This window comes from Nycticebus coucang, chromosome X (genome assembly GCF_027406575.1).
Source record: "Nycticebus coucang isolate mNycCou1 chromosome X, mNycCou1.pri, whole genome shotgun sequence".
NCBI classification, from domain to species: domain Eukaryota; kingdom Metazoa; phylum Chordata; class Mammalia; order Primates; family Lorisidae; genus Nycticebus; species Nycticebus coucang.
The window spans coordinates 18,021,850-18,032,510 of record NC_069804.1 but is presented as its reverse complement, the minus strand read 5'-3'; the positions used below and the strand labels follow the sequence as shown (position 1 = coordinate 18,032,510).

General features: G+C 40.4%; 1 non-coding gene across 1 annotated transcript; it reads left to right on the top strand.

Moving 5' to 3' along the window:
- Positions 1-1,515: 1,515 nt before the first annotated feature.
- TRNAQ-CUG (transfer RNA glutamine (anticodon CUG)) lies at positions 1,516-1,586 on the top strand. Its single transcript has one exon. It is a non-coding gene; the product is annotated as a tRNA-Gln (tRNA).
- The last annotated feature ends 9,075 nt before the right edge of the window (positions 1,587-10,661 follow it).

Here is a 10,661-nt window from a genome sequence, read left to right as displayed (position 1 = left end):
AATTTGCAGATAATTCCACTTACAATGATGTCTATTTTAGTTTCTGCTAAAGTTAGAGCACTGCCATTTGAAGATTTTTGGCTCTTGTAATTCTGTTTGAGAATTTTGTATATTAAACATTTCCTTTATTTTTATGGCATTTCATGCCTAAATCCTGAAAATCATTTATTGAAATTTTGTATGAAATTCTTTGTCTTAATTTAAAATGTTGCTGGTTTTTCCATCCAAAGAGATTCACAAACATCAGTTGGTCAAGTATCAGATTTCCATATTATGTGTTTTGTCTTCGCATTTGTTAATAAACAATAAATCCTTACAAGGGTATATGTGAAACTTGGTAAACGGTCTGTGAAGCTAGTGAATGATGCCCCATGAATATATCAATGTACACAGCTATGATTTAATAAAAAAAAGGAAAAAAATAAATTTGAAAACAAACAAAAACCAATAAATCCACTTTTAAACAGTTTTTAAGGCAAATAAATAGTATTTCTTCTTGGAATTGACATTTGTTTAGCTTCAAAGGGGACATTCTAATTTCTTGTCTCTGCAGTATCATCCATCTCTCTTTTATACTTTGCTTTATTTTGTTTTATATACTAAATAACGTTCCCCTTCCATCTAATTAATCTGCTAGCTTTTATATAGAAACATTTCTTTCTTGTAAAGCTGAAGAAAGCTATTTGACCCCTCACTTAGAAGATCACTGATTAAAATTGGCACCATGTGCCATCCGTACATGTTAATGTTTCCTTTACTTTTAATAAAGTTTGTGGCCTTTTTTAGTTTGAAGAAAAGAGTATCACTGATTGTTCTTTGGCATCCTCGCTTCCAAGATGACAAAGAAAAGAAGGAACAACAGTCGTTCCAAAAGGGGCCGTGGCCATGTGCAGCTCGTTCGCTGCCCGAACTGTGCCCGGAGCATGCCTGGAAACAAAGCTCTAAAGACGAGCGTCAATCGGAACAAAGTGGAGGCCCCGCTGTCAGGGCTATTTCTGAGGTGAGCGTCTCGGAGGCCTCCGTGCTTGCCAAGCTCTCTGTGAAGCGACCTTCCTGTGTGAGTTGTACTATGCACAGCACGGTAGTCAGGAAGTGTTCTCGGGAAGCCGGGAAGGACCAAACCCTCCACCCGGAATAGGAGGTGCCGGTGCTGCCCCACGAGCTCCATCAAAGCCCAGGGAAGGAGTTGAGTCCTTTTGGACTGAAGAAAACAATCCTTTGGGGCAAGAATAAAATGTAAATTCTACCTCCCCAAACAAGAATATCGTTGATTGAAGCCAAATCACTTCAAACGATGCCATATATACCATGGAATATGAATCAGCCCTAAAACAGAACGAAACAATGTCTTTTGCAGCAACTTGGATGAAACTGGAAATCAGTATCCTAAGTAGAATGTCTCAGGAAGGAAAAACCAACAGCGCATGTGCCATGAAATGATTAAGAAGTAATAGGTGGGCACACACTGGCATAAAGAGATATAAGGGTCATTGGAAAGTTGCCAGTCACAGGGCTGGTTCCATGGTGTAAGGGTAGCACTCTGGCCTCTGAATCCAGCGATCCGAGTTCGAATCTCGGTGGAACCCCTAAATTTATTTTTTGGCCGCCATGCTGGAATCCTAGCACCCTGGAAGGCCAAAGCCCATTGCATTGCCTCACCTCACAACTTCCACACCAGCCACAGCCAGAAGAGACCTCTGTCTTGAAAAAAATAGCCGGCCCATGGGGCGGGCCTCTATACTCCCAGCTACGTGGGAGGCTCACGCGAGACAATCACGTGCTTCCAAGACTTGGACGTTGCTGACAGTTGTGACGTCACATGGAAGGGCAAGCTAAAGACCCTAAGTGAAGCCTTCTGGTTGGCCGGGCGTGGTGGCTCACGCCTGTAGTCCCAGCGCTGTGGGAGGCCGAGGCGGGTGGATTACCTGAGCTCAGGGGTTCAAAACCCATACGAGCAGCAGTCAGCCAGAGTAAGACCCCGTCTCTACCAACAACATCAAAAACAGCCAGCACCGCAGGAGAAAGAAGAAAATTACCAGAAAAGGAGTACTTCAAACAAACATGAACAAGCACACTGAAATTAAAAATAAAAAAAAAAATTTTCTTCAGATATAGTATTTAAGAATTAATTTCATTTCTATCAAAATGAATAAAATAAATTAAAAAAACTTCAAACTAAAACAATTGTATACAAATTCAAAAAAATTTTTTCCAGATAGTGTTTAATGAATTACACTTCGTTTCTATTAAAATCACTACACAATGATTAATATCTCCAAAATGTTTCTGCAGCTCTAGATTTTCAGATGTTATAATTACTTCTTTACAATTACTACTTCATTTTTTGCAAAGATGGAGTTTCTCTATGTTGCCCAGGCCGGTCTCCAATGCCTGACCTTAAGCAATTCTCTCACTTGGGCCTCCCAAAGTATGGAGATTACAGGTGTCAGCCACTTTGCCCAGCTAATTATTGTTTTGAAATCGCAGTATATTATAAAATTTATTGAGAACGGATTTTCAATCTGCTACTTCAGGAGGCTTAAACTTTTGCAGTAATCAACTGAAAGGGAAGTATTTTAGGATTTGCTGGACACACAGCGTCTATAGCAACTGCTCAATTCTGCTATTGTAGCAAGAAAGCAGTCATGGGCCAGAAATAAATGAATGGGTGTGGCCGTCTTCCAATAAAACTTTCTGGACACTAGAATTTGGATTTTATATAATTTTCACTTGTCACAAAACATTTTTCTTCTTTAGCTCATGGGCTGCACAAAATTAGGTTGCAGGCCACATTTGACTCCTGTGCCCGGGAAACAATCTCTGTTTTACCTGATTCGTACTTGTATTGCCTTCTCCAAAGATAACTGAATACAGAGTGTTAGTTCCGATTTAAAATATCCAGAGGGACTTCCTAAAATTCTGACTGAAGCTCTATTCTTTTTAGCAGGCAATAAGCTTTTTCCATAAATATTTGTCATTGAAATAATTTGTGTCTTGGCTCGGCGCCCGGACCACAGTGGTTATGGCACCAGCCACATGTACCGAGGGTGGCGGGTTCGAACCCTGCCCAGGCCAGCTAAACAACTGCAACAAAAAAATAGCTGGATGTTGTGGCAGGCGCCTGTAGTCTCAGCTACTTGGGATGCTGAGGCAAGGGAATCGCTTAAGCAAAAGTGAATTTGAGGTTGCTGTGAGCTGTGACGCCACTGCACCCTACAAAGGGCGACATAGTGACACTCTGTCTCAAATAAACAAATAAATACATAAATAAATAATTTGTCTCAATCCCAACAATAGAGTATGATTTATTACTTCTTTTGCTTCTTTAATATCAACAAAACCTGCTAACTACACTCGGACTCTTAAATTTTACAATTTAGGTAAGTTATTAAAATAATTTGTTGTAGAAAAGTTAGAAAACCCTTGATAATTATTGAGATCTTTCTCTTTTAGCTTCAGAAGTTTTCCAAAAATTATTTTCTAACTTCGCAGGATAAGTTTTCCAATAGGAAGGGCCTTAAGTCTTAAGCATTCATATGCTCATATTGATATTATTCTTTCAAGTTCCCATAAAAATTTTATTTCTGAAAAATCGTGGTTATTTTTAACTACATGGTGGACAACGTTTAAAAATCTAGCTGTATTTTCTAAATGTTTTTCATTTGCTTTTTTGCCATTATGATTAAATTTGAGGGGAGGCAATTTTATTAATGCAAAAGGTATGAAATTGATTTTTGACATTATTCCAATTTTGTCCTCATTGATGGTCGTGAACATTTTTCTTCCCAAACCATAAATTTTAACAGAATTTGAATGCCATTTAGATAAAAACCACATTTAGCACTTTCCAAATTGAGTAGTACAAGATTAGGTACATTTGTACCTAACATTTCTGTCAGGAGGAATAATAAGCTACTTGCATTTTTTGTGGAAATAATTAAGCTTGTTTTTTATTGTAGAATTACAGATCCTTTTATTTTGGACAGGGAAGAGAAATGAGAGGAGGGGAGGGGAAAGACTGAGGACAGGATCTTGGAAAACAGCAATATGTAACGAGCAAGGTGGCCCAACAGACAAGTCCACAAAAAAGACTAAGAGCAAACTGTCCAAGAGGAGGAAGATGTGAAGTGCAAGGGTGGCAATAAGAAGGCTCTAACAGTGGCTTACGCCTGTAATCCCAGCACTCTGGGAGGCTTAGGCAGGTGGATTGCCTAAGCTAGGAGTTCAAGACCAGGCTGAGCCAGAGCGAGACCCCCTGCCTCTAAAAAATAGCGGGGCGTTGTAGCAGGTGCCTGTAATACCAGCTACCTGGGAGGCTGAGGCAAGAGAATTGCTTGAGCCCAAGAATTTGAGGTTGCTGTGAGCTGTGACATTACTGTACTCTACAGAGGGCAACAAAGCCAGACTCCGTCTCAAAAAGAAAAAAAAAAAAAGGCCCTAACCCCTCAGTGTGAGCAGTTGCAGGGACTTGGTAGGTAGGGTCTGAAGGAACTTGCAGTGGTTGGGAAAATGAATGGGAGATGAGAAGTGAAGAGCATAATAAAGAAATTAGAGGAAAAGGGAAGGAAAAGAATTGGTTCTGGCAAGATGAGAGAGAGGGCAAAAAGAGGGTTTGATTGGAAGGTGTTTATGCCCTAGATGAATAAAAGGTAGAGGAGGGATGGGGATTGCAGATGCAGGAGAATCAGGTAACTGAGGACCGGCACCGGAGGCGCTCTAATGCCTGGGAGGATGAAAAGTGAACACAGAAGGATTGGGAAGAACACGAGCACTGGAAGCAGAAAGAATCCATCTGACTCTGCTGGTAGCACAAAGGGCTTTCTACTTGGCGTCTGAGGAGGTCGCACGCTGACAGTACAGGACTTTAAGGTGTGCTGTGAAAGCTGGAGACTGTTGCTGTGGACAGTGGGAGCGGGAGGATGTGATGAGAGAGCAGGGCTGTGGAAAGGAAGAGTTTAAGATCCTGGGTAAGCACGGTAACTAGTTGTCTCCAACTGCCCTGCCCCGCTTTACTGATACTGCCAAGCTGTGATGTCGTCAAATAGGAAATTGAGACGATGGAGCTTATATTTCATGCCTGGGATTTTCCAGTTTCATTTCCTGCTGCTTCTTAGGTGTGGAAAACTATTTATGTGGAGATTGTTCCACCAGAGCAGATCACATAATCTTAATGATTGGGAGCTAACAGCTAAGGGGAGCCCAGTGGTCCATCCACTGGTCTTAGAGCATTGTGAATCCCTAAGCAACTCTGCTTTTTTTTTTTTGGAGACAGAGTCTGACTTTGTTGCCCCGGGTAGAGTGCCATGGCATCATAGCTCACAGCAACCTCAAACTCTTGGGCTTAAGCAATTCACTTGACTCAGCCACCGGAGTAGCTGGGACTATAGGCATCCACCACAGCGCCTGGCTATTTTTAGAGAAGAGGTCTTGGTCTGGCTCAGGCTGGTCTCTAACCTGTGAGCCCAGGCAGTCCACCTGCCTCAGCCTCCCAGAGTGCTAGGAATACAGGCGTGTGCCACCATGCGGGGCAGGAATGTTTTTTAATTGGTGAAATAAGTAGGGCTCAAGATATGTAGTTGGCTTAAAGGACTCTGAGGGACCCCAGCCCTTGCATCAATAGAGTAGGACCATTTGACAAGCCTGGGGTCTAACACCATTGGAGCAATGGATTCGTGCCTGCCACTTGGGAGGACTAGGAATTTCAGGAAAAAGCTTCTCATTGTGCCCTAAAGGGCAGAACAGGCCCTCATCAAATTCACGGGAACAGACTGTATATCAGGTTTTGTGCCTACATAAATAAATGATTTTGACTGAATCCTCTCTAGGACTTCTTTTATTATAGTTTGAGAGTCAAGTTGTGGAGAAGGAAGGAGACAAAAAGTGTGCTAACTATAATTGTGGGAAGCTACTATATTTATCCAAACAACCTGATAGCAGTATGGGGCCAAATTTATTCATTCTTCCAATAGATATTTTGAGATTGTATATTTGGAGATAGAAAACAATACAAAACAAAACAATAGGCAAAGCCCCACATTGTATAGAGGTTTAGATCAGTTTACAACAAGTGGTTTCCAAAGCAAATAGTAGATTCTATGAAAAGGTATCCTAAATACTTTGGAAAGCCTTGAGAAAGCAAAGATTTTGATCTCTATGGCTCTTCAAAAATGAAACAATTTTAGACGTTTTGTAAGAGAAAACCATGAATTATGTGTGAAACTAAGATTTAAGGAATATTTAGTGGTTGTCAAAGTACAGTCCCAGAAAAGCAGAATCAAGCATAGAAGGGGAAACTTGTTAGAAATCCAGATTCTTAGACCTCACCCTGAAGCTCCTGAATAAGGAACTCTGGAAGAATGGCAATGTTTGATGTAAAAAGCTTTCCAAGTGATATGGATGCCAAGTATCACTGGTGTACTTCATAACAAAGGACAATTCCAGGTGGCACTCTCTCATAAGTAACAAAAATATTTTTATTCTACAAGTGTTTGATAATCCCACCATATGGCATTATAACATGAGAAATAAAACCATATATCTACTGAAATTACAGGAAAACTCCACTGGTGGCACTCGAACCTGAATACAGCAGTCCCCCCACTTATCCAGTCTTGCTTTCTGTGCTTTACATTACCTGGTGTCAACCTGGGTCTGAAAATATTACATGGTCAATTCCAGAAATAAACAATCCTGGAATTGTTTAAAATTGCTTGTCCTATGAGTAGTGTGAAAAAATCCTGCCCTGTCTCAATGTAGAATGAGAATCAGTCCTTTGTCTGGCATTTCTACACTGTATATGCTACTTGCCCATGAGTCCCTAAATATATAGAGTTTAGTACTATTCCCACTTTCAGGCATCTGCTGGGGAGCTTGCAACATATCCTCTGCAGATTCTGTTGTGCAAACACCTGACAATACCACCTGGTGGCATTCTAACCTGAGCACTGCAGTAGGAAAAGTATACATGAACGTTTCAAATCAGTATGCAATTCTGTGGAAATACTACTTGCTGCTACTCTAACTGAATGAATAAGAAACATATCTGCTTTCATACAGGGCGTTCTAACATAGGAAATAAAACCCTGTCCTGTAATTATGTGAAAATTCCACAGGAGGCGATATAACTTAGCAAAACTTAAAAACAAAACAAAACTGTACTGCATGCCTAAAGAAGGCGCTCTAACAAAAGAAATAAGAAAACAACCCAGCACCTGCAATTAGGAATAAACTCCACCGGATGATACTCCAACATAAGAAATAGAAAAGGTTGGAGCTACAATTACATGAAATGTCCACATGCCAGCGCTCTAATACAAGAAAGAGTCAACTATGAAGTTACATTATAATTTCACCGGGTGATACTCATAGGAAATAAGAAAACTTACCACGTGTTTATGATACTCTCAGGAACTTAAGCAAATACATATATTTCAAGAAATATGTGATAAACTTAAACATGCAACTTATACACTTAGCAAGTTAAACTGTAAATTAAAACCTAGTATGTATATATGAGTGCTTTAAATATCAGAATTATGTTTATTCCTTGTGTTGTTTATAAATTCTTCCCACCACTAGCAGATCCTTGTGGTCAGCAACCAAATAACATAGTTTTTCAATCCACTCAGCCTCTTTTATAGTAGCTGATGCATAATAGGAATTCAATGTACATTTATTACATAAAGGAAGAATTAATGAATCTGTGAGAGGTCACTGAGGATCAAATGAATAAAGAAAGAAAATATGAATAGAATAAAAATCTACACTCATAAGCACTATTCCCAAGACTTCTGTATCCTGCAATTGGACAAGGAGGGTATAATGTGTAGGAAAATGTGATTGAGGCTGAAATAACAATCACATCAATTTAAATGCCTTCAGGTTGAGATTTTTGGAAAAGTGAATTAAAAGATAAATTAGCAAAGTCGATTTTGAAAAAGAAAGCAATTTAGTAAGAAGATGAGGTTTGATTTTGTTTTCAAAAGCCACTGACACTATTTCAGTAACGTAATTGTGCCGGATCTTGGTTTTCAAATTCAATGGGTTGATCTTCCAGAAGAGCCTGGGTAAGCTTCCTTTAGGGTCCTCTCAGGATTCTTGGGACAGGGCTTATCACTTGGCCCAAGGTTGGGCTTGACCAGCAGCCTAGGGAGCAGAAGGTAACAGCTTTGTGATTTGCGGACCAGACACACTAGAGGCCAGAGCTCACTTAGAAAGCTGGGGAGGAGCAAAGCTGGTCTTCCTACCACCACTGGTGGCTCTTTGTGTTCCTAATTAGTTACCTTGTTTTTGAGATTTTCCTGAAGCCATAGAGTCCTGTCCCCTCACCCCATCAACCCAGGAGTTTGACATTGCAGTGAGCTATGACGATGCCTTTGTACTCTAGCCTGGGCAACAGAGCATGACCCTGTCTCAAAAACAACCACCACCAAACCCCCCAACTAATGGCATGGTCAGCTGCTTATGGGTTTCCCATTGTAACTGGTTGTCTTAGGTAGTGCTCCCCCACAGCAGGTCTTGAGCCGGTTTGGGCACAAGTAGTTCATTTGGGAGAAGCATCAGTCAGGGAGTGAGGAAGTGAGCCAGGGAAGAAAAAGTAGCAAATACATGGGTCATTATGAACGTTTTGAGATACACAAAAGTCAAGAAATATAAAATCCATGTGGATGGAAACATATGAGGCCCTCTCACGAACATGGACAGGCTGAACAAATTGAAACTTGCATGGGTAAATCAGAAAGGATGCTATTGACTATGTTTCATGGAAATGAAATAATGGACCATAACATACTCTGTCTATAAACTTTCATAGTGACTCACTTACACAGTCTATCAAGGAGGTTGGTTAGCTCTGTGTCAACTGGAGCTTCACACCTCTGGGAAGCTCCAGGAGAGAGTGTGGAGGGGAGAGGAAGCCGGAATATTCATCCCCCTGCTCCCATTCATTACTGGTTGAAGGAGGCCTCTCTTGGACCCCTTCTTGCTACTCTGGCTTTCCTTGTGGACTGGCTGAGTGCCTCCCACAGCAGCCAATGCCCCTGGCTGCAGGGTGACAGATACTTCCAGGAAGAAGCCACCAGTGAGCCCAGGAATGGTGAGTGTCAAGGGCATCACTTTTGGTTAACTGACAGCATTGGCCATCTAGGCTCCACAGTGGACACACCACAGATGCCCCCTCAGCATTTTTCAAATAAGCTAATAACACCTGCATCTTTTCTTACAGGATGAAAGAGTTATAATTTTTTAGAGTAGGATGTGAACTGAGGCTCAATCTAAGCCAAGTTTCCTACTTCACAAAGGAGTGAAAAGATCCAGACAAATGAAAGGAGTGGATTCCCTGTGCTTATGTGTGGGACCCTGGACCTCATGGTTCTACTCATTGACAAGCAGTGATGCACCCAGCTCTGTACAGCGGGTTGCAGGGTTCTTTCCTCAGACATTCCAAATGCCGTTCCTTTCCAGAGCTTTGAACTTGCTGTTTTCTTCTGCATGGAATGGTCTCCCCCAGATCTCTGCCTGGCTCACTCTTTCTTGCAGGTTTAAAAAAAATAATAATAATACAGGCAATACAGGCTAATGCACAAAATTAAAAAATGCAAAAAAGAAAATGACAAAAATCATCCCATTATATAGGCATAAATATTGTTCATTAATATGCTATGTCTTCTCACACCTTTTTCTTTCCCTGTTTTGAATATCTATGTTTTTTATTTGTTCATGTTTATTTTAAAATTATGCAAATGTGAATGAATTTTACATTTTAAAAATGCAGGTTGAAGTTTCCAGAGTAATCAGCAAACCTTTCCCGTAAAGGTCCAAATAGTACATATTTTCATCACACTAGTTAACATAGCCTTCCTGTCAAACGGTCTATGAACCAAGTGTATGGTGCCCCATGATCATACTAATGTACACAGCTATGATTTAATAAAAAAAATAATAGTACATATTTGTGGACCATATGGTCTCTATGTTGCAACTGCTCAATTCTGCTATTGTAGCATGTAAGTGACCACAGATAACATGTAACTAAATGGACATAGCTGTATGCCAATAAAACTTTATTTACAAAAAAGCAGCTGGCTGGATTTGGTCCATGGGCTTAAGTTTGCTGATCTCAGCTCTAGATTAATACTTCTGATCAGTCCTCTTCTAGAGGTTACCACAATGGCCAATTTGCTGGGCATTTTTCCTGTCTGTTATGTATTTACATGAATGAGAGTGAGAGAGGCCAAGAAGAGAAATAGAAGAGAGACAGAGGTGAGGAGAGAGTCAGAGACAGAGAAAGTGAAGGCAAGCAGTGGTTCCCATCTTTAGCTTTAGAATCACCTGGCAGCTTCCAAAGTCTGTATGCCTAAGTCCCACCCCCATAGATTCTATCATTTTGCCTAGATATTAGGAATTTTAAAAGCTACACAGGTGTTTCTAATGCACAGGCATGGTTGTGACTTGCACAGCTAAATAAATAATAAATAATAACAATAAATAAATAATCTTATTTTTTGTCTTTCTACATAGGTCATAATGGTAATTATAGTTTTTCTTCACTTAAAAGTATTTCTTAGACATCCTTCCATGTCATCCCATAAACATCTTCCTCATTCTTTTAAATGCTACACTGTATATAAGAGTATGGGGACATCAGAGTTCATGTAAGCATT